At 41.9% G+C, this 22,208-nt stretch overlaps 1 long non-coding RNA gene across 1 annotated transcript in view; it reads right to left on the bottom strand.

Annotated features, from left to right (window-relative positions):
• LOC101750610 overlaps positions 1 to 22,208 on the bottom strand; it is a 478,463-nt gene that overhangs the window by 318,043 nt on the left and 138,212 nt on the right. The window contains exon 5 of the long non-coding RNA XR_006939090.1: positions 15,313 to 15,386. This is a non-coding gene — a long non-coding RNA (uncharacterized LOC101750610). The remainder of the gene's footprint in view (positions 1 to 15,312; positions 15,387 to 22,208) is intronic.

The raw sequence follows: 22,208 nt of genomic DNA on the forward strand, positions 1-22,208 counted from the left end.
CTACTTTTGGCTATTTAAAATACTGTTTAAATGAAATATAAAGCAGATTTCTGTGAGTAATCTCCCCACTCTTGAGAAGCTTTCTCCATAGTTTGAAATTTTTTTAGATTAAGAAAACTGTTACAATAGCGAAAAGGGGCATTGTGAACTGAAGATATTTTTGTTAGGGGATATAGACAATTCTTCTTTCATTAATGTATTGTCCCCAAGTGTATAGATTAGCACCTGCACATATTGACATGACAATCAGAGTGAAAGGAGAACAAGAAAGGAGTACAATAGATGCAGATATCTTGTCAGCTAAGAGACAATGCCACAAAAAGAGGGAACAGGATGCTCTCTTCCCAACTGACAACTGAGGCAAGATCAATGTGCTTCTCAGAGTACTGAAGCTTTTTATACAAATGAAAAAATACCATCAACACATATCCTGGGAAAATTCCAAATAAAACCTCTCTACAGCATAGTAATGCGTAACTCATACTCAGTTGAAACAACTGCTGCATCATATCCCTGAGGCAATAGGAAGTCAGAGAAGATAAAACAATTCTTTGTACAGGGTATATTTTTGCCACAGGCTCAAAGATCCTGCTGCCTACGAGGTATTTGAGGAATTAAAGCTGCTATCTTGATCGTAATCATTATGAATATTTTTGATCAAACAGCAACTCTTTAATCAACAAAGATGGCTACTTCTCTGTAGATCTGGCCCAGTAATCACTCTGTGGTTTTGAAATTAATTTAAAATAAATATTAAAACCAAGGGAGATGCACATTTCCCTGGATACTGCAAAATTCCAGATTTCAGATTCAAATGCATCGTTTTAGGCACAAACTGTCCTTTCTGTAATGACAGCATGAGCAGCAACAGCATGGGAAGCACTTTGAAATCCAAGTTGTTATAACTCGAAAGCAAGGAATGTCCTTGGGCTGATACTATCAGGAGAGAGGCCATGGACTAGGAAGAATATTTATAATAAAAATCAAACCTCTAGGCAGTTCAAGAAAGTTAGAAGAGAAGTAATATAAAACCCGTGAAGTCTTCTAGATCTCTAGTGTTTGTGCAGTGGGGTACTAGGACAGAAGAGGACATTACTAGATGCAGAAGGGAAGTTTTAACTGGTTAAGAAGTGCCAAAAACACTCAGTATGAAAATTACTGAGATCCTTGACCAAGGAGAAAAAGCATGGCAGGCATCACTTGATTTTAGGGCTGAGATTCCCACACGATGAAAGGCAAGCGGTAAAGTGCAGTCATGGAAATGGGCATTCAAGCAATGCTAGCAATTTGATAGGAACTCAAAGATATCGCAACAGAGTTCCAACATTTTGTGCCCTACTTTTATTAGGCACAGCAAACCCGTGATTCCCATGTCTTTCAGGAACAGCTGCACTATCAGACACTGAATACAGATGAACTGGTGCTTACACTTCCATTGCCCTTCCCTCCATGGAGTTAAATTACCCTACACCTGTCTGGTGGTTTTTTGCTCTCCTTTCTGTCTAGTTGTTGAATGAATGAGGATCCCTGTATCTGGAAATATTCCCAGATTTTTAACACAGCATTAATTGAATCCTATTCCATGCCAAGAGCACTCTCAGTCCCTGTGCTATGCATGTTATGCATCTCCACATGGGTATCTTTCTCCCTCTATTTCAGATAGCTGCTGATGAACAAGGCATTTTAGAGCTACTGCAAAGGCTCTATGCCCGATATATAGCATAAAATCTTGCACAAAATCTGAGACTTTGCAATAAAAAGTACCTAGGGAGCTTTCATTGGTCTTGGTGCAACTCCTGCTACACTATTTTCTTTATTTAAAAGAATACCTAGAGGGAAAGGGGAATTAAACTTCTTTCAGAATCAACTCTGGCACTGAGGCCATCAGAAACATAACAATCAGTACTGAAAGGCTCCCCTTCATCTTTGATACATCATTTTTTCTTTGTATTGACTGTAGCTCTTAATTAAAGCATTGCACCAGGTTACCAGATGATAATAATCCCCTCTGCTATGCAGGTACAATGCAGTAATTCAAGAACAAGGAAAATTCTTAATACATTTCCATATTATTTCCCAGAACTATTTAATCCCAAACTGAGGTCTTTAATTTACATGGCAGGTTCAGAAGCATGTGGCTCACCCCAACTGCTTGATAAACCTGAGTAAAGCCCAATTGCTTTTATGCTGAAAGATCTATACAGGCTTCAAAGCATATTTTTCTGAGTGTATTTAATGACAGTGAGCATGCAGTAATGAGCGAGAGCTAATCTGCACTCCAACTTTCTTCATGTTGTGCCTTACTCTCAGTTTTGAATTTGGAAATCCTCACTACACAGAAGTTAAAATTATGTATGTAAGTTCCACCTAAAATATTGTTTGCATGTTTTTAAGAGCCAGGCTCAGTCACATTTTGACCAGAATGAAGCCTCAAGCAGCAGTAGGAGATTATGATCCTCTTCGTCTACATCCCATGCCAGCCCTAAATATTATGAAGAAAGAGTGTTCTGAACATTCCACCCTCTTTTTTCTTTTTAACCATTAGGGTTCAGCATGCTGATTGTATTCCTGTGCTGTCTGTAGAAATCATTAATCATTAAAGTGACAATTTAACTAAATACAGTAGCTGCCATTTTACACTGCCAGCAGGAGAGGTGAAGAAGTCAGCCTGCTGCTTCAGCATCCGTGAAATGGATAATACAGCTCAGAGAACAGACGTATAATATTTTCTGTCCATCAGTCAACTGATTTCATTTTACAGGTTTATCTGCTATCTAAAAACTACTTGTTTACCCAGTCACTCTTATCTTCCCTCTTTGTGAAACTTCTTTGCAATAAATAAAACGCCTTGTGTTTGCTGTGCCTCCAGATCATTTTGATTTCAAATACACTCAAGATTTCATTTTGATGGCCCTTCCAAAAATGATATTTCATATTATTCTATAGCATCAAAATGGACCAATACAGGATATCATTTCTGGCTTTTCCACCCATTTGTTTGCTTCACAGAACTCAATACATGCACACACATATATATAAATATACACATATATTTGTGTTTAGGTTTGTATCAAAGGGAAGATACATACACACATATAGACACACGTATGCAAATATTAAAAATGACTTGTGAAAATGAGCGTGGCACTTTCCCTGAATTAAAATGAACTGATATTCATAGAATCACCAAGGTTGGAAAAGACCTCCAAGATCATCTAGTCCCACTGTCCACCTATCACCAATACTTCCCCACTGAACGGTGTCCCTTAGTACAACATCTAAATGTTTCTTGAACACCTCCAGGGATGGTGACTCAACCACCTCCCACGGGCAGCCCATTCCAGCATCTGACCACTCTTTTGGAGACAAAATTTCTTCCTAATATCCAACCTGAATCTCCTGTAGAGAAACTTGAGGCCATTACCCCTCATCCTATCAGTATCAGTAGTTACAGAGAGCAGAGGCTGACCCCCACTTTGCCACAATCTCCTTTCAGGAAGATGCGGAAAGCGATGAGGTCTCCCCTGAGCCTCCTCCGTTCCAGACTGACCCATCCCAGCTGCCTCAGACACTCCCCATCAGACTTGTGCTCCAGACCCCTCACAATTCCATTGCCCATCCCTGGACACAGAACTACATGGAACTGCAGAGAGAGTTTCACTGCTTTCACAGGTAAACAGAAAGATGAGTATAAACTAAATTGAACACTAATAACTTCCAACAACAAAAAAAAAGAGAAACTATAGTACTGATTAATCTACTAGTGAGACAGGTCTTAGCAAGATTATTTTCACTGTTCAATGAACCTCATAAAATATTTAGATGATCTCAGAACTTCACCTGACAAACACGCTGATGGCAATAAGAGTTTTAGCCTGATACAATGATGTTAGAAATAAAATTGAAGAAGTTCCTCTATCAATAGTGTTAGAAATTAGCTTCTTTGCTTGAACCTAGGAATATAATTTAGCTTTTTCCATTCACATGCAAATGTAATATTCCAAGAGCACAAAAGATATCCCAAGGAAGAAATTAAAACATTATAGATTCTAATACTAGGGTTATTACATGCCACACAAGTTTTGTGCTATGCTTTGTTTCAGGTTCTGTGTGATATGACAGCTGTTTCTATTCAGATGGTATTTTAAAGGAAACGTTTTCTGTAATTTCAGCTGACTCATATTCAAACTAGCAATACTCCATTTTAAAATACCATTGAGAACATGCAAAATGTTTCTGCACTGAAGACAGCATTTACCATTCTAATCTAATGCAAATGTTAGTTAGAATCAACAAGCCTGCACAAATGCCAATACTGCTTGTCCCCCTTAAGATGATTTCACACCTAGCACAGCAAAAGACAATTTGCCAGAAAACACATTAAAAAGCAGTTTAAAATGTATCACTGTATTATTATCTCTATGGTAAATAACACAGTAAGTCCCAGATGGCTCCCAGAGACCTCCTGTTCCAAACAAAGGAAAAAACACAAAAACAGTCCTGAAACACAACAAGAGCTGTGAGATAAACTCAGGTGGAACTAATACTGCAGTCACTAATAGAGGCACTACGTGGGCATTCCTTCTAGTAAGGGACAGCAACAGGTTGTCAATTGAACACATTTTATTTTGTAGACAAATGTTAATTTCAGAAATAAAATCATTTTTTCCTCACTCTTGAGCAAGCCCCATCTCATTTCACTACGAAAAAGATATATTTATGAATTGATAGAATGGTCGTTTATGTGAAGACAAAACACATGCAGAAGTCTCAGAGAAGGATGCAATGGTGAGATCACTTTATCTCATCAGAAGTTGCATGAACGATATCCCCAAGCAGCACCAGCAGCCCTGGTCTGTCAGAGACGACCAGCAGCAAGGCTTGTTGGCTAGGCAATTTCTGCACATTGCATGAGCCACTGAGGGATGAGCCATATGGTAATAAGAAAATGGCAGCCATTTAGGTGGCCATAGGAGGACCATTTGTTTTGTGGGCAGCGAACAAAACTAAAAGGGAGAAAGCAGAAAGACTGAGGAAAGCACCTGGTGCTGCCAACTGGAACAGCTGATGAAATAAAACAGGTTGGTGATTATGCAGATGTAATCCTTCATAAATCTGCCACAGCATATGGTGAACAGGAGAATGAAATGGCCAAAATACCAAAGCATGCTTCCTACCAGAAGCTGCTGAAGAGCTATAAGAATGTGACCAGAAATGAATAAGACTGGTGAAAACGTGTGCGTTGAAGATGAGGATGATAAAGGCCAGAACTGTTGCTGCCAGCCGTGTATAGTTATAAGTTGTGAGAGTTATAAGAGTGAGAGAGAAAAAGCAAACAAACTGAGGCTCTAAATCCATTTTAAAACATGAGCCTAAGCACTAATAGGATCACTTCCAGTGCCTTTGCAACCAGGATGATCATTCCTGATGTGCTGTGATGTTCTCACCATTTGGACTGAGTTGAGAGCTATAAACTAGTATTGTGCAAAGCAGATATGGACATATCCATCCTGCAATGAACACTGCATGGACCCAAGCTTCACTATGCCTATCATCTCAGTGTTCTGCAAGCCTTTTATTTTAACAAGGCAACTCCTTGCTTTCTTCCCACTCCTTACTGCTTACACGAGCATGACCCCAGCTGATGACCTTCAGCCCTGCACTGCACACTGCAACAGTCTCTCCTTCAACAAATCACATGTACGTATTCATCTTGGGGCTCATGACAGGAGCTGCAAGTGAGAACAGCCAATGTGCTGGAGCCAGTGGCAGGAACGTGAGTCACCAACATGCCTGGGAAGTCAAGCCCTGACCAGCCCCACGGCTGGCACTTGCTCCATTTAGCAGCTTGAGTGCTGTGTGATATTGTGAAATGCTGAGCATATTAATTATATCAGCACTCCCCAGCACATCCCATGGCAACCATCCAGCACTTGTATGGCATTGAACTCAAGATACTACTCAGGCAGTGTTGCCTGGGTGAAGGTTTAACAAGGTGTGTTTCTACTTGTAATGTCTAACTATATACTATGCACAATAGTGCCTCCTGTAAACATTAGGCTTTGCACTCTACCCTTTCCAGGAAAAAAAGAAAGACTATCTTACTGATAAGAAAAAATCAGACCCTACATTCAACTTCTGTACCTCCCAACTTTCTGCAGAGCAGATTACTATCAGTATGCACAGCAGTTCGCATCCTGTGGGACACAGGCATTCCCAAGGCTGTGTCAAATCCATCAGCAGTTTTGCTAATTGATAAAAGAACATCTGAGGCTGGAAGCAGGCTCAGGACCATGTTATGTCCCTCTCCCAGACAGTGCTGAAATTCTGTGTTGATGCTGAAAGTAGCAACAACTGGGTTCTCCTCAAAGACCTGTTGCCATCTGTTGGCAAACTACATCAGAAGAGGCTGACAAGAGTCTTCAGCCCATCAGCCTCTCATGTGCTAAGTGAAGAGACAGGAGGCAGCAAAGGCAGTCACATGCTGTCAACCATTTCAACAATGGATTAATTGAAGCTGGCAGAAGGAAATGGGCTGATATGGCCTAATGAGAGTGAAATTACTGAGTATTTAGCTAATCTGAGTATGTGTGATTTTTAAATAATTTTTTGCAAAAATACTTCATGCGGCTTTACCTATCACCAAATAGATAATGGGTGGGAAACAGGGGCCAAGTGATAAAAGTACACACACAGCACAGGCATCAAGTTTTCATGGCCGATTCCAAAGAAGAATCCAGGACCCCCAACTCCGCATCTCTTGCTGGGATCTTCATAAGGCAGCAGATCCTTCGTAATGCGAGTTTGATGGCTCTAACACATTAAACAGGGAAATGCACATCCACCAAGGATTATCCTGCACTGACAATGAAACTGCTACATTCCATATTCTCATTATATTTGCTTTCAGGTCAGTAGAATTTATTTTGTCATATTTTCAACTCTTATTAGAGTACAGAAGTTATAACTTGGCTCTAGGTTGAAATTATTTCTATGTCAGCTAAAAGATACAAAGTAGTAAGAATGAAAACAGGTAGTATTAAAACATAGAATAAATCATTATGCCATACAGCTTGCAGAAATAATCAAGCATTAAATTACTCTTGACAACTGTTTGTCCTCTCCAACAACACAGCTTCTTGACAGTCCTGCATTGATAACAGGCACAAATTAAAGTGAGAAGCACAAAAGCATTGTCTTAAAGTGTAGAAGAAGTGCTTACAGCTCCTGATTATGGCTGGACAAGAGCAAATGTCTCCTGGAACTTTCAACCTGCACCAAATAGTGACTGTTAAATTGAAAGCAACAACCAAAATGCAAAATCTTTGCCCCGTGTTATTAAATAGCTATTGAATAATAGAAATGCACTGGCAATTTGCAGAATGACATTTGCAAGCAATAAAGCAAGACGACAAGGCAGGCAATTTTTTTCCTCAAGTTTTATTACTGTAACACAGACACTTTCTAGAAAGATGCCAAGGGAGAATGGCAGGTCACTGCCAGGATTATGGTTTTGTGCCATTTCCTAACTACTCCATTTCAAGTAGTTCCTTTCCACAAGTGTTGCCACTGCAGACCTTGGCCACACTGCTGTGGCATTCCCTGCTGCCAAGGATGAAGCTGTAGCAAAGTGTTTCTGCGCTGTGCTGAGCTCTGGTTGCTAAATGGCTCTGTAAGCAAGTTTGTCGTGAATGGCTTTTACTAAGACAATGGGGATATTTTCTTTTGTATTAGTAGCATAATTGATAAAAAGGAACACAAGAAACAATGCAGTACCAAAGCGACAGCAGAAAAAAAAACAGATGTGCCTCAGCACCAGCACACAGGCTTTCTGGGCATTCACAGGAATTTATATTTACATTTATGTTTTCAGCTGCAGCTGACAGCAAGGAGAGCTTGAGGTGTCCCTGCTTTGTAATATGAACCAAGACCCTTCTTCCTTGCCTCAGGAATAATGTAGTGTGGTGAGACCTCTCTGAAATTGCTTCCTCACTCAATATCTCCAACGCCTGTATTTTCTAAGCCAGGGAGTTTCCTGGAAAACACAAGGCACTGAGACATCTTGTCTCAGACAACATATGCACTAATCCCAATGACAAAGGCTTCCACCTCTCTGTACAATGTCTTCCAGATGGACTTATCCAGTGCTAAAAAACATTACACAGCAGTAGGCTTACTGCCCCACAGATAAACTTTCTGCAAGAACACACCTATTGTTCTAGCAATTTCCTAACCCATGCTTGTCAGTCTGTTTTCTGATTTCCCTCCCTAGCCTCCAGAGCAGCAGCAGCACACAATGTGGACATCCCACAGAGGCACAGGTCTGCCCATCCCCATCACCTCTGCATTCTAAAGAATGTGTGCAGAGAGTGCACAACAATCTGTATGCAACAGAGAGAGATGTAGTTTAAATAATTTAGCAATTAACAAACAAAAAGACATTATCAAATGTGCTGTGTATATAGATGTTTTCCACAGATTACTGTTGCTGCCTTATCCTAGAAGAAAAGTGCCATAAGATGAGCATTGTTTCCTTTTTCACCATGGCGTTGTCGAGATTTTATATTTGTATGAACAAGCAATGCAAATACTTCATAAAAGCCTTTAATAGTGTAATTCAGCTAGCAGTGGCAACAGTAATCAGCATCTTGCATTTAGACACAGAACAATCTGACAGCTTTGCTTGATTGCATTTCAATATTTTCCTACAAGCAAAGATTGCTGTAAATGAGTGGATTAAAAAGTATGGTTGGACAGGTGCTTATGGGAGATGATCGTGGTCACTTTTAGCATTCATGTCGTGTGAGGGAAAAGCAACTGGAAAGGTGAAGAAAAATGGGCATCTTCAAATTTTGTCCATATTAAATAAGCATCAACTGTATCCACTTCAAATGAATTATATGTACTGCCACTGAGTAGATTTATGTATGCTTTGACATGGTACTGAATCATCTTCTCATTAACAAAAAGAGCTCAAACATGACAGATTGAAAAAAATCCTGATAAAGGTGCAACTAATTACATCTCTTTTTGGAGGAATGGATATAGTCTCGTGTGTGTGCTGGATATGGCAGAGGTGGTTATTTCAAAAATCTAGTGAACAAAGTTAAGTGTAGCATTATTTATTTGTCCATCTTTTATAAGAGTGGAAAGGGCTCATTGGTAGGGCTTTATCTAGGTTTGAAGGGGGAGCAGGGTGATAGTGAGACTGCCCACAGCCATGTGAGGGACAGCATAGCGAGGTTAGAGGGAGAGAGCACATGTAGGGGCCCTGAGCGTGCTGCCCTGAGATGTGCTGGCCACACTGCAGCACTCAAAATCTTAAAATGAGCCAGGGCACACTGAGACTATAGAGAAGGGCACAGGAAAACTCAAGGGAAATACTTAAAAGGAGTTATCAAGGAGTTATCCTCCAAGAAGGCAACAAGGCCAGCTGCCCAGTTGAAGTTTCTCTGCACCAATACACAACCTCTGGGAAACAAATACGAGGAGCTGGAAGCCACTGTGCCACTAGAAAACCATGATGCAGTTGCTGTCACCAAAACTTGGTGGTATGATTCCCATGACTGCAGTGGGGCTATTAATGGCTTACAAGCTGTACAGAAATGAGACAAGAAAGGATGGGTAGAGGTGTTGCCCTCTATGCTGCAGAAGGAATGGAGTGTGAAGAGCTATCCTGGAAGAATTGTCATAAGCAAGTCAAAAGCTTATGGGTGAGAGTTAGAGACAGAGGCAACAAAGGGAGCCTTGCAGTTGGTGTCTATTACTGGCCACCTGATCAAGCAGAGCCTCTAGATGAAGTCACCTTCCTCCAGTTACAGGAGGTGTCACGATTGCAGGTTCTCATCCTGCTGACATCTGCTAGAAAAGTAGCACAGCAAGCTGTAGGCAACCCAGGAGGCTCCTGGAACTCATCGCGGATAACAGCTTGAGCCAAGTAGGAGACAGCCCCACCAGGGGGGATGCGATACTTGACCTCACGAATGCAAGCAAACCAATTAGTGAGATCAGGATCGAATGCTGCCTGGGCTGTAATAATTGTGCAATGGTGGAGTTCATGCTTCTCAGGGATATCAGACAAAGAGTGAAATCAGGATGCTAAGTTTTAGGAAAGCCAAATTCCAGCTCTGCAGGGAGTTAGTCAAAAAACCCTTCCTAGGAAACAGACCTCAAAGGACCAGGCAACAGTCCACAGCTGGCAGATCTTTAAGGAAACTTTCTGCAGAGCAGTAAAGCTCTCCATCCTGAGGTGTAGAAAGTCAGGAAAGGAAGGCAAGAGATCAGCATAGTTGAACCAGGACATGCTGTTCAAGCTGGAGAGCAAGAAGAAAATGTAGAGACAGTGGAAGCAGGGTCCAGGTACCCTTGGAGGAGTATAGGGATGCTATGAGGCTGTGTATGGATGGCCTCAGGAAGGACAAGGTCCCTTCCAACTCAAATGACTCCATGACACTAAATGCCCAAACTGAGTAGTAGGTTTTTTTTCTTGCTTAGTTATGCTTCCTCTGTATTTAGGAGGGCATAACCCTAAAATGTTTTCACAAAATATCTCTTATGTTTTCTTAACCAAATGCTTCACCAGCTCTGTGACACCCCTTGACTGTAATTATACTTCCTTTGGAACTGCACCCTAAATAGAAATTGAACTATTCATGCTGCAAATTGAAATTCTTCAATGCATAGCCATATAAATAATGTGCATTAGCATTAACCTTCTCCCAAAATTTGGTAAGATCACTCCTGTTTCTCAGAAAGATGATACTAATTGCTGCTATTTTATTAAGTAGCATATAAACAAACAAAAGCTTGAATGACTGAAAAATACTTCTCTTCAACCTTTGGAATATGTAGATGACTTCATGTAAAGACCCACTAACCACGCAGCCACGTTCAGAGCAGCTATCTGCATACAGGAGCTAACAGAGTGGTAGCTGGCAGCAGTTCACCCCTTACAATCAGGATCTACAGCACTAAGCACACAGCAAAACAAAACACTAAACAAAATACTTTGAGGATTATAAAGCAACTGAGGAAGAAGTGAAACAAGAAAATCCTCACAAGCCTTGTTAACTAACTTCCAAAGCACCCACAGACTTCAGTGTTCATGCTAATTAGTGTCCCTGCTACCCTGCTCCACTCCTCCCCAAGCGCCCTACAAGAGCTCCCAGGGTTCAGCTCCCTAGGAAGCATTTGCCCCAGCCTCTCCAGTTCCCTGCCCCTTGTTCAGTGCAAGGACACATTCAATTACTGTTATACCCCATCATCCATCTCTTCCCTTCTACTATCCCCATACCCTCCATCCTGCTTCCCTGTTAGCTCATGTCACTGCAATTCAGGAAGCCACCTCTCGGGTAATGCCTTCGTCATCTCAGGCTACAGCATAGTCAAGGCAACAGCAATCAAAAATAATAATATACAATAAATAAACTAGAAAATAAGACTGGTTAATGTTAAGCATTTTTTTTTTTCCTAATCACTGACAAGGGAGAGCAGATCCTACAGCTCAGCCAGTCAACTAATTGCTAGGGATGTTACAATAGCAGGACATACAGACACGAAACCATACTTCTGCATTTCAACACCTGTCAAAATTCCCACTGGGATGGTCTGATCATCCATCCCACTGCGTCATGTCAAAGTAGTGAGAATTTCCAGTTCTTCTGCTTGCTTCTGTTAATGTTAGAGTTGTTAACTGTTATATGAAACTATCTCTCAATAAAATCACATGCTCTGATTTCAAGAACACCAGAACTTAAAACAAGGGTTATACAAAAAGTTGTGCACAAGTCCCAGGGGTAGGCTATTCTGCAGTAACCAAAACCAGCATATATTCTACAGGAACCAAGGAAAGGAAAAAGAATGGGGATGCAAGAATAAGCACATCGGTTTCGCTTCTAACTTCTACAATTTCATTACCAAAGTCTGGAATATTTACTTGGAGAAAATGCATGACTCTTCTATGAACCAGAAGGGCTGGAATTCAATTATTTCAACACACAAAAAAAAAAAATTAAAAAAAAAAATTGTATTAACATTAGTTCTTGAAATGAAGCATTAATATAACACCCTTTATACTAGGAACATTTCTGCGAATACATTCCTTTTTTTTTTTTCAGTGCCAGTTCTTCTGTGCTGAACAGACCATAAATATCCTCAGGTAATTAATTAGTAAGAGAGTCCAAGTAATTACTTACTGCAGGCCTTGTTATACATCATTACATTTGTTAAAGGGACACGGTCATGATAATGTTCACTGATCAAATTCAGAATGAGGTAGATTTGCAAGAGAACCAACCTTACATGTGAAAGGAAAATCAAGGGGACAACAACACAGCCCTGCTTATGGGACAGGGATTACTGCCTAAGACAGGAGAAGAGCCCTACACAGCTCCAAGGGTCAGTGGAAAGATAACTGTTCCCAACAGCAATGCAGGGGGTCTTCTTGAGCACCAGGCCTTGAATCCACCAAACCCAGAGCCAAAGAAAAGTCATCTAGCATTCAAGCATATAATCTAAAAGGCATTTCAGAAGTCCCATCTGTAGCAACTCAAGGTGTTTGTTTACAAATTGAATTCAATTCCTACGTTTCCCAGCATCTGAAGGCAAAGTGCCACTGTCTGCCCACCTCGACCACAGAGCAGGGAGGAGCTTGTATGGAAACAGCAGGAAACTCAGTTCTTCTTCCAGGAGAGAAAACCCCAAAACTCCTTCCAAATAGCTCACAGCCTCAGAATCAGAGATTATTTACATATCAATATAATAGTATTAACAGTATATGTAACACGGCCTGCCTTTCATAAACCCAGCACCCCTTCCTCCAGTTCATCCCAGGTTTTGAGGTCATCTTCTTCCCAGGTCTTTCCTCCTTTGTAAGGGACTCATTTGCAGGATTAGAAGGGGAAGGTGACTCCTGGAACCAGCCCCAGGCAGGCAAGCAAGGCAGCCAGCAGCTGTGCTGGTTGAGGAAAGATGCTTCATTTTGTGTTGCCTTGCGAGGGTTTTTTGTTGTTGTTTGAATTAATGAACAGTGCCCTGAGGAAAAGCCTGAGAGTGATTTGAGCATGTTGTTTAATCCATGCTGTCTGCTCCCTTGCAGTCTATGCTAATCATGCCCAGCACCATCTAAAATCTGAAACACACAGCTGCCTTGCTGCCTTCATTATATTTATTTGTTAAAACAGTCACCTTCAAAAAGATAATAATAAAGGAAGAAAAATCTTATATCGTAACATTACTGCAGGTAAACCCTGGAAATAGAAGTATGCTGCAGTGATACAAATATTTCCAAGTTAGATCTGTTCTCTTTAATTACTTAAGCAAAATATTAAGAACAAGAACAAAAGAGCAGAAGCCAATGCCTGTGGAAATGAGCTCACACTACCTTTCCTGTCAGTTGCAAAGCTGAATTTTAATAGCTCACTCTGCTATTCTCTTCGCTTGAGTTTCAAAATCATGTTGCAGGCAAATATGTTGCAGGTTTAGCATCTTCAATGGTCCTTCTCAATTCATTTTTCTAGAAGTAGCATCTGTGAATCTGATTGCCATCTGAACCCTTGTGTTACTTCACATCAGCTGTGAAACTGCTTATGCTAACGGGATAACAGAACATTTCCCTGTGGGTTTGAGAGCCTAAACTCAGTGTGCTCTCTAGGGACACTTTGCACATGGTCGCCTTTGTGAGCCATTCTATATCAAGTTATGGGAACAACAAGAGGATCCAGAAAAAATCTTGAATATTGCATAAAATCCTGCACAGCCAGCACAGGGATACTTCATTCTTTGAAGTACATTACTAACACCATTCAGAAAAAGGAAAATATCTGAAACATCCTTAACGAGGCTACAGTATTCACATGCTCAGAGATGGGAGGTATGGAAAGAATCATTTTCACTTATTATGTTACAAAGCTTAAGATTTGAAAGCAGCTCTGGGAAAAGCACTTTTGGGCCTTTAGGAAGCCCACTTGAAGAAAATACAATGGTTTTGTTGCCTTCTGGATGCTCTTTTTCCTGGCTGTGGGCACCACCACTGCATGTCAGTCAGCACCCACTGCCCACACTGCTGCCGTTCTGCAGCACCAGGAGCATCTACAATCACGTGCATCTGGCACCCTAAACCTAACAAATGGCCACTGCCAGCAAGATGATAAATACTACTAAGTAAAGATGCTTCAACTGGAAAAGGCTGAAGACAAACAGAAAACAGGCAAAAAAAGTCAGAGACTGGGCGCACGCAACAAAACCACCCAGATTACAGCCCTATGGCTGGGTGCTAAAAAAAGGGGACAGATGAGCATCTCTACAGGAGCTGTCTGCCTTGAGTCACTCTCCAGACAGCAGCAACTGAGATGAAACTTTAATGGTGGGCAGATTGTTCTCGCCCTACATGCAGGGGTCAAGCACGGGCTGCTCTGCGGGCTGCAGAGCAGTCATCGACCCGGCTCCTGCCAGCCTCCCCAGGGAGCGTGAGTCAGCAGCCCAGTTCTTCAGCCCTCCCCCTGCACCATTCTCTGTCCCACTTCTGCTCCCAGCCCTCTGGCTAGGGCAGGGAAATAGTTTTATCTGCTCTGCTGAGAAGCCTTGAACTGCTCTGAGAACTACTACAGAGTTGTTGTATCTTCCACTGAAACTTCTGGACTATTTGCTCATTTGCAAATGTAGGAGCAAAATGCAAGCGCCATGTATGGCAGAAAGTACAGCATAGTGCAGCTTCATAGGTACCTGGGCTATGAGTGCATTTACCAGCTAAGAGTCTTGTCCAACAGCTACCACATCATGAACAAGTAACCAAAATATAACACACAAACTGATCCTAAAACCCATCACAACCCCTCAGGGGGTCCCGGATTCCCATCTTGATCTTCACGTAGCCCTTATCTGCTCCCTGCATGCATGGGGCAGACACCAGCTGGAAAGGCCAAAAACCAGAAATCATCAGGGACAAAAACTACCATCCCAATTCACCAATCTTATTTCTCATTGCAAATTACATTGTAATACCAAAATAGCTTTCTACCACATAATCCTAACACACATTTCAGCTGCAAGAATGTCAGTCTTGTCTCAAGAATAAAAGTCATTATTATGCATCATAAAAAGTAGTTTATAACTCCTGTGTAGCACTTACAGGCTTATTTAATGGTGTATTATACCATCTCATTTTTTCTTTTTGATTAAAGAAATAATTTTCATTACTTGTGGGTTTAGAAGACAATACATAGGAATTAACATTTTGAGAGAATCCATCCATTGATATTAAGAAAGTCTTCCAAAGAAAGAACGAGAGTTGCAACTAGTGAATTCAAAGCCTACCTTTTTTTTCCCCCTAGTCTCAAGTGGACAATACCATGGCTTTCTTCTCTTGATTACCACTGCAGGCAATCCACCTGAAAATGGAAGAATACAGATTTTATGGAAAGTCAGATGAGACTAGTTAACAATTTATTATTTAAGTAATAATTTAAATGCGCTTGCAAGTTTGGTCTTTTGTTGTCTCTGGGGTGTTTGTGTTTTTTGTTGTTTTTTGTTTGTTTTTTTTTACATAATTTAATTCAGTTGTGACAATAATGCGTAGAAATATGTTGCCAATGAACATTAACTACATTTTGTGTCTCTTTATTATCTTGTATTTTACCAGGTTGTCAAGAAACAGATTCACAATAGAATGGCTAAATATAGAATCATAGAATGCAAAATCAAAGGATCACAGAATGCTAAATGTGAATAGATTTGGAATCCAAATAGATCTGGATGGTACAACAGTGAGCATCTGTAAGATGATGATAATTAAATTGTTGATAATTAGCATATATTAGGCCCAGTTTGTGGAAACTAAGCCTATGTATGAATTCATCTGCACCAGAGAAACATTTTACTATTTTGTGCAAGCACAATAATTTCTCTATTGACAATGGCTTGGTTTTAGTCAGTCCTACATTCCATAAAATAGATGGTCTGAATTTCATGGGGAAAATACCACACTACAGGATATAAATGCACTAACCAGAATATGTAACTGTACATTATTCTTAAATCAAATAGTACAACATTTCAGTTTCAGTCAGAAACATCAAAAAGGATGGAGAGCATCATGCTTGCACATTAAGCCCTCGGTATCACGTGTCATACCTAGAGGTGCCCAGCCACCACAGGTCCTCAGACAAGCAGGCTTATTGCTGAGTGTACCACGGCTCTCTGTCACTATGAAAATGTCACAGTTGGTTTGATATTACTGTTATTGGATTTGTGCTGCTATGCAGTCTCTCCTATGCCTGAGCTATTTGAATAGCGCTTGGTTTCTTTTCCATGAATGGTTTCTGGTTTGAGAACAGATGCCACTCTTCGAAATTGGTATTAGTTAGGACATTAACCCCTCAGACTACTCTGATGACACAAGACAACGTAGATAAAGGCACCAGATGACTTCATTCACTGCCTTTCATCTCCTAGAAACTCAGGTAAAATTTTGACAAAGTCACAGTTAAGAATGCATTTTAGCATTATTCTGTCACCATTAAAAATGACAATGACAATGATGTATGTGCTAAAGGAACAAAAATGAGATCAGTAAGGCAGATACCTCACCAACTGGGACCAAGCCTCTGGTCTAATTAATAATATTCTGTTATAAATTACCACCACAAAGAATAAAGTGTTTGTAAGGCAGTAATTAGGTATTAGTATTTGTTTTCATGAAGCATCTGGGAACAGTACCAACATTACATCCTCTTCAAAATATCTAATGAAAAGAAACACATCACAGCAGAAAATCACTTTTTCATTAGATTATTAAGCATGCATCAAACATTTATTGGCTTTTGAGGCAAAATTGATGCGTACAGGAAAAGACCAGAAGTCTGTTATTAGACAGTTCTACTGAAAGGAGCAGAGCTACATATGGGATTTGTTCTGCAATTTGAGATATACACAGTATTAAAATAAGATGCTGGCCTGCAGTAAACACCACATTTTCAACACAGCAGAAAGATGATTTTAAAGGTCTCTTCAGTGTCTGCATAAGCAGACATTTGGGTGGAAGAGTGATTGACTCTTCTTGCAGGCCATGAGCTGACAACGAAGAATTGAAAAGTAATCTTGAGTACAGAATGCTGAACATGCAGATGAGATGCTCAGAAATACACACCACAAATACTACGACAGTCCAACAGTGCTTAGAAAGCCAATCGGTGAACAGCCTTTGCTGGCTCTCTGTTACTTCACATAATAAATCACTATCATGCGTCCTCACACCTACATCCAAGTTTCCTTGAAGAGCTCAGATGAACAGACAAAGCACAGAAGAGTGGCAAGGGCAGATCTCCCCTACCATGGAGAAAAGACCTGCAGGTGTGGAGTCTGCAAAGTGACAAACCATTCTACTTAAGACATCTCTTTTGCCTACTTTTCTAAACCCTTAAAGGACTGCATCACCATGAACTACTTTCTGAGTCAATTCTTTCCCTGGTACCTTCTCAAAGTAAGGAAGTGAGTTCAAGTCACCAGGTAGGTGTAATGAGAACGGTTTGGGGCAATATGACCCATAATGTGCTCTGCAAGAAAAGAAATGTTTCACATCATGCCTCACAACAGTCTCTCTGAACATCTGATCTCCTATGTGCTAAAAAATCTCACTTCCTGAAGCCTACAGGATAGGAGAGCACTAATAACTAAGTGGAGCCCCTCAACATTTAAAGCTCTGCAGAAAGGGAAAATTAAATCCAGCTCTCCTAAACACAGCCTGAGAAAGAGGGAAGGAGAGGGCCATGCCTTACATTAAACCACAGTGCAGCAAAGCTATGAATTCAGCTGACTGATCTCAGGTGTGCTAGAAGGGGAGCACAGCCCCAGCAGGGTGAGCAGGAGCTGGCATTGGGGATCCCAGCTTCACTGCCTCTGCAAGGGAAATGGGCATAGCATCTCAGTGACAGAGAGCGAGGGGAGGATGCGAGTGCTCTGGAAGAAGTTGGCCCAGACACAGAAAAATGGCAGGAAGGGAGAACAGAGGAGCAGCAGAGTCCTCAGCATGCAGCATCACTCAGAAGTTCCTTTTCATGGGAGGTGCTGTGGCTTTTCCCTTTGCATACTGACCTGGGTATTTGCCAAGCAGAAAACAAGTGTGCTTAACACAGCACTAACTAAAACACTAACTGAATGCTACTAATCACCAGAGAAAAGTGTCCTCCAAAATCAGCTCAGCATAAATCAAAGGAACTCCTTGCAATGCATGACTGAGGCCCAGCTCCAAACAAATTTCTGATCCTGAAAAGAAAGAAAATCCTTTCCTTGTTTCTTCAGTAGGTGGAAACTGTTTTGGCTTTCCATTTTTCCAGAGTGCCCCTTTCCCTGTGAATGCAGACACGCAGCTAGACAAGAGCTGCTGCACAGAGCAGTGCTGCTCCTCCTCCCACATGGCTGCGGAGTGCCGCAGCACTGCTGCAGAGCGGGCAGGTATCCCTCTCACGGTTATGGCTCCCTCTGGACACAGCTGTGTCGAGCAGATGAAGAGAAAAGGGACCAAGATTTATTGGATAAACACACCGTCTGCTTCTCTTTATCGATTTCCCCTCCACTTGGTGCCGTTTCCCTCCGCAGGCTCTGGCCCCCGTGGCACACAAAGTCCCCAGCACAGCAGGACCAGCACCTCCACAGCCAAAGACAGAGAAGGGAGGTGGCATGGGGAAAGAGGGGTGAAATGATCTGAGTCAGAAATGTAAGCTGCTAACTGCAGTGTTGACTCATTTTAACACTTCACAGCTCTGTCCTTTAAACAAAATAAAAATAAATTAGCCGATCTTTCCTGGTTGCACTCCCAGAAGTTATTTTTCTAAAGACAGACCAGTTCTTACCACTTAGAAACCTTCAAGGCATTTGACTGATAACTACACATTCTATTTGCACTTTAGTCCATCTCTTTAGCAACCAAGAGGCTCTGATACATACACAGCAATGCACTTATGCAGCTTGACACCAGGACTTGCAGTTTTTACACTTCATTAGACAGCAGGGAGCTTGGGTCTGAATGAGGGATCTTTGGATGGAAATTGGAATCCACTTGTTTCTCCAATCCTTTCTCCTGCTCCTCCTGATGGAAATGGACCACGTGTTGTCAGGCCAAAGTGCACTTCTGGATGGAAACCACAGAACTGGGAGAGGCAGGGAGCTGAAAAGAGAGCTGGCCCATGATGGTGGAACAGAGCCAGCGGGTGCCCAGCACCCCCAGCCTTCCCCCTGTACAACCACACAGCTCTCAGGTCTGTTGGTCACAGAACATTTCTCACTGTCCACTTTTCTCCAGGAGCCCATAGGTGAGAGGTCCTAAACTCCACCTGGACATCCTAAACTAAATCATGTGCACAAACCACAGACCCTTCTCCCATCTCCCTGGGATGCTGAGCACTCTGTAGAACTATAGAGAGAAGCACAATATTGCAGCTTTCCAAAAAAGAGATTTCACACACAGATTTGGCGCAAATTCCCACAGGTATTCTCATGTTTCTCATAGCTGGTTCACATCTGAGGGCTGGCATTCTACTTCCAGTTATTCAGTGTACAGAATTCCCCCCTTGTAGGCTTACATCTGCTCCACAGCTTTCCCTGGCTGCAGGCTTGGGCAGAAATGAGACACAAAGAGCTTGCAGCGTTTTTCCCACTGTGTTCTGCATTTTCTTGCAGCATCTCATCAAGTGCTGCACACGTTTTATTGTCAAAGGCAGATGGTCAAATTGGTGACATGAAAAATCTCCCAACTGACATTGCCTGAGAGTGTCCCTGACACACTGGGGACAATTGAAATGAAATTTCACATCAGACCAGGGAAGCCTCTGAATTCACCCAAGTGGAAACTGTTTACACAGACCTCTGCAAAAAGGCCAGTAATGCTTCCAGCTTTGTTCAAAGTCACTGTGATGCCCCCAGGCCTATTTTATCCTCCACACATTCTTTCAAATGCTGAGAAATTTTACGGTCATTCCATTTCCTTCTTGCTCTCACCGGGCTTCAGGAGGAAAACTGAATTTTTTCCCCCTCAGGATGAGCAGGACTTGGGTATGGAGATCAGAGGACCAAACATATTTCTCCTCTTTTGCATCCCTAACAGATGGGCAGCTATTCTCCTACTTATGAATCTCCTGTCTCAACAAGGAAATACGAGCCAAAGCCTTGAGGGAATTGGGACTGAGGTTTATTTTATAATTTTGGATGAGCCCAGGTGGATGGAAAATGAACTTGCCCCTCTGCATTCAATCTGACTGAGGTCAGTCACAGCCTTTGAAGCAAACACCCTCAAAAGGAGACACTGAAATTCATCTCCTCCCACAGTGCTGCAGCATGAGACCACTCGCTGCCCGGACCCCTTCCTCTAGGAAGGCCGCTGCAGCCAGTGCTGGCACCTCCACCCTGCCAGCTGCTTGTGAGATACAACTTTCACCCCAAATTTTCCTCACTTCATCCCATGTCTCAGAGCTGAGTCACAGGACACAGCAGAGGGCTCAGTGGATGCTCAGGGAGAAATGAACAGGACTCTTATCCCCACAGCTTCAGTTCCCACACACCCACCCCCATCCACCGCCCCTTTTAGGGGTCAAAAGCAGAGATGCTGCACAGGGGACCTGTTCTCTCCCTGGCGTAGGTGGGGAAAAAACAATGAGCTAAGAACTTCTCCAAAGCCACAGGGACAATCCCACCTACCAGTTCAGCTCCCCTTCTGCCAGACAGGGCAAGGAGCAGCCAAATAGATTAGTTCACCACATCAAGCCCTGACCATCCATGTCTCTTACCATTTACATTCTAACTGTAGAAAGAGAGAAGCTAGGAGCCCTACATTGGGAAGTTAGAGCAGAACGGCACTTCAATATTAAGGTCTTTCTCCATCCAGGGCTACGATTTGCAGCAGTTCAGGATCTGTTGTTCATGCACGTGTGCAGTTCCTGACATCAGAACTGCTATTAGGCTGAAGGGAACAAATGTTACTCTTCTTTCTGAAAGATACATGCCAAGGTCAAAGCTTATGTCATCACAAACGCAAAACATGAGAAGCCTACACATTGCTTTCAGCACGAGTTCACTTCGCTGACGTGCAGTTTTCTGTTCTTTTAGGACATTTCTGTCTAAGATTAAAAGCCAGAGGGTACACTCTGTGCTGACCTTCCACCAACAATTAAAAAGAACTCAAAATCTTCAGGCTTCAGGGGGAAAAAAGTTGATGCCAATTTAGTCTTAGATAATGCAGCATCAATGAGCCCAATCAATATCAAACACAAGGCAGTCAGCAATTTCAGTATCTTGTTGCATTTCTTTTTGAGGGGCACGCATACTGGCAAAAGGGAAAAAAAAAGAGCTCTAAGGATCAAAGCACTGTAGAGAAAAGCTGATAACTGACTGCAATTGCTGTTCCATCTTATATTTCTGAAAAGATACTACTGGAGCAATTTGCAGCATTTGCCAAGACTGATTTCATCCACCAAGACCTCAAACAAATATTCTTCATTTTTGGTTAGCCATTAATTGGAGTGGAAACTTTTATTCATCCTGAAGGATAAAAAAGCCAGCAGAAGATGAGTTTAATAAATATTTTCATCCAAAGAAAAAGCATGGCTCTGTCTGGGAGCACAGCTAGGCTGGCTGCACGGTGCTATTCTCAAATCCAAGTTCAACAGATCTACTTTCCCAGACTGCACAGAATAAAAGGGACAGAAATTGGAAGCACATTTCAGGCCCTATAAATCATTATGCATAAGGCAAATGCACATAATTACCCCGTATTAGAAGCATTTTATTTTATTATGTTTCAATTTCAGTAGATTCGGTTTTTCTCCTCTTCAGAAACATAAGCTGTGATTCATCACAATTAAGGTGGCTGTGTTCTGACCTCAGCTTCGTGGCTGCCTGAACAATCCGTGTTGGCTGCAGGGTCAGCTCGTCTAGAGCACAGCTCTTTTTATTCTTTGCTGCAGAGGGTCCCCAGTGTCAAGAACATTCAGTCTGAGCGCAGAGGGGGCATATGACACAGCTCTCCCCTTGCATCCCTGAGTGACCTTCTACAGCAGAGCTCTGGCTGGCCAAATTTTCAAATGCTGGTTTGCCTCTTCCCAACAAGCTGGCCTGCAGCAAGTTCCTTTTTAGCTAACTGGAAATTACCGTGCCAGGCCTTGAGCTACGCTTTAAAATAAAACTTTTAAGCAGCGGCCTTTCCCTGATGTGACAAGCCCTTC

The sequence above is a fragment of the Gallus gallus genome, chromosome 4, assembly GCF_016699485.2.
Source record: "Gallus gallus isolate bGalGal1 chromosome 4, bGalGal1.mat.broiler.GRCg7b, whole genome shotgun sequence".
Lineage (NCBI taxonomy): Eukaryota > Metazoa > Chordata > Aves > Galliformes > Phasianidae > Gallus > Gallus gallus.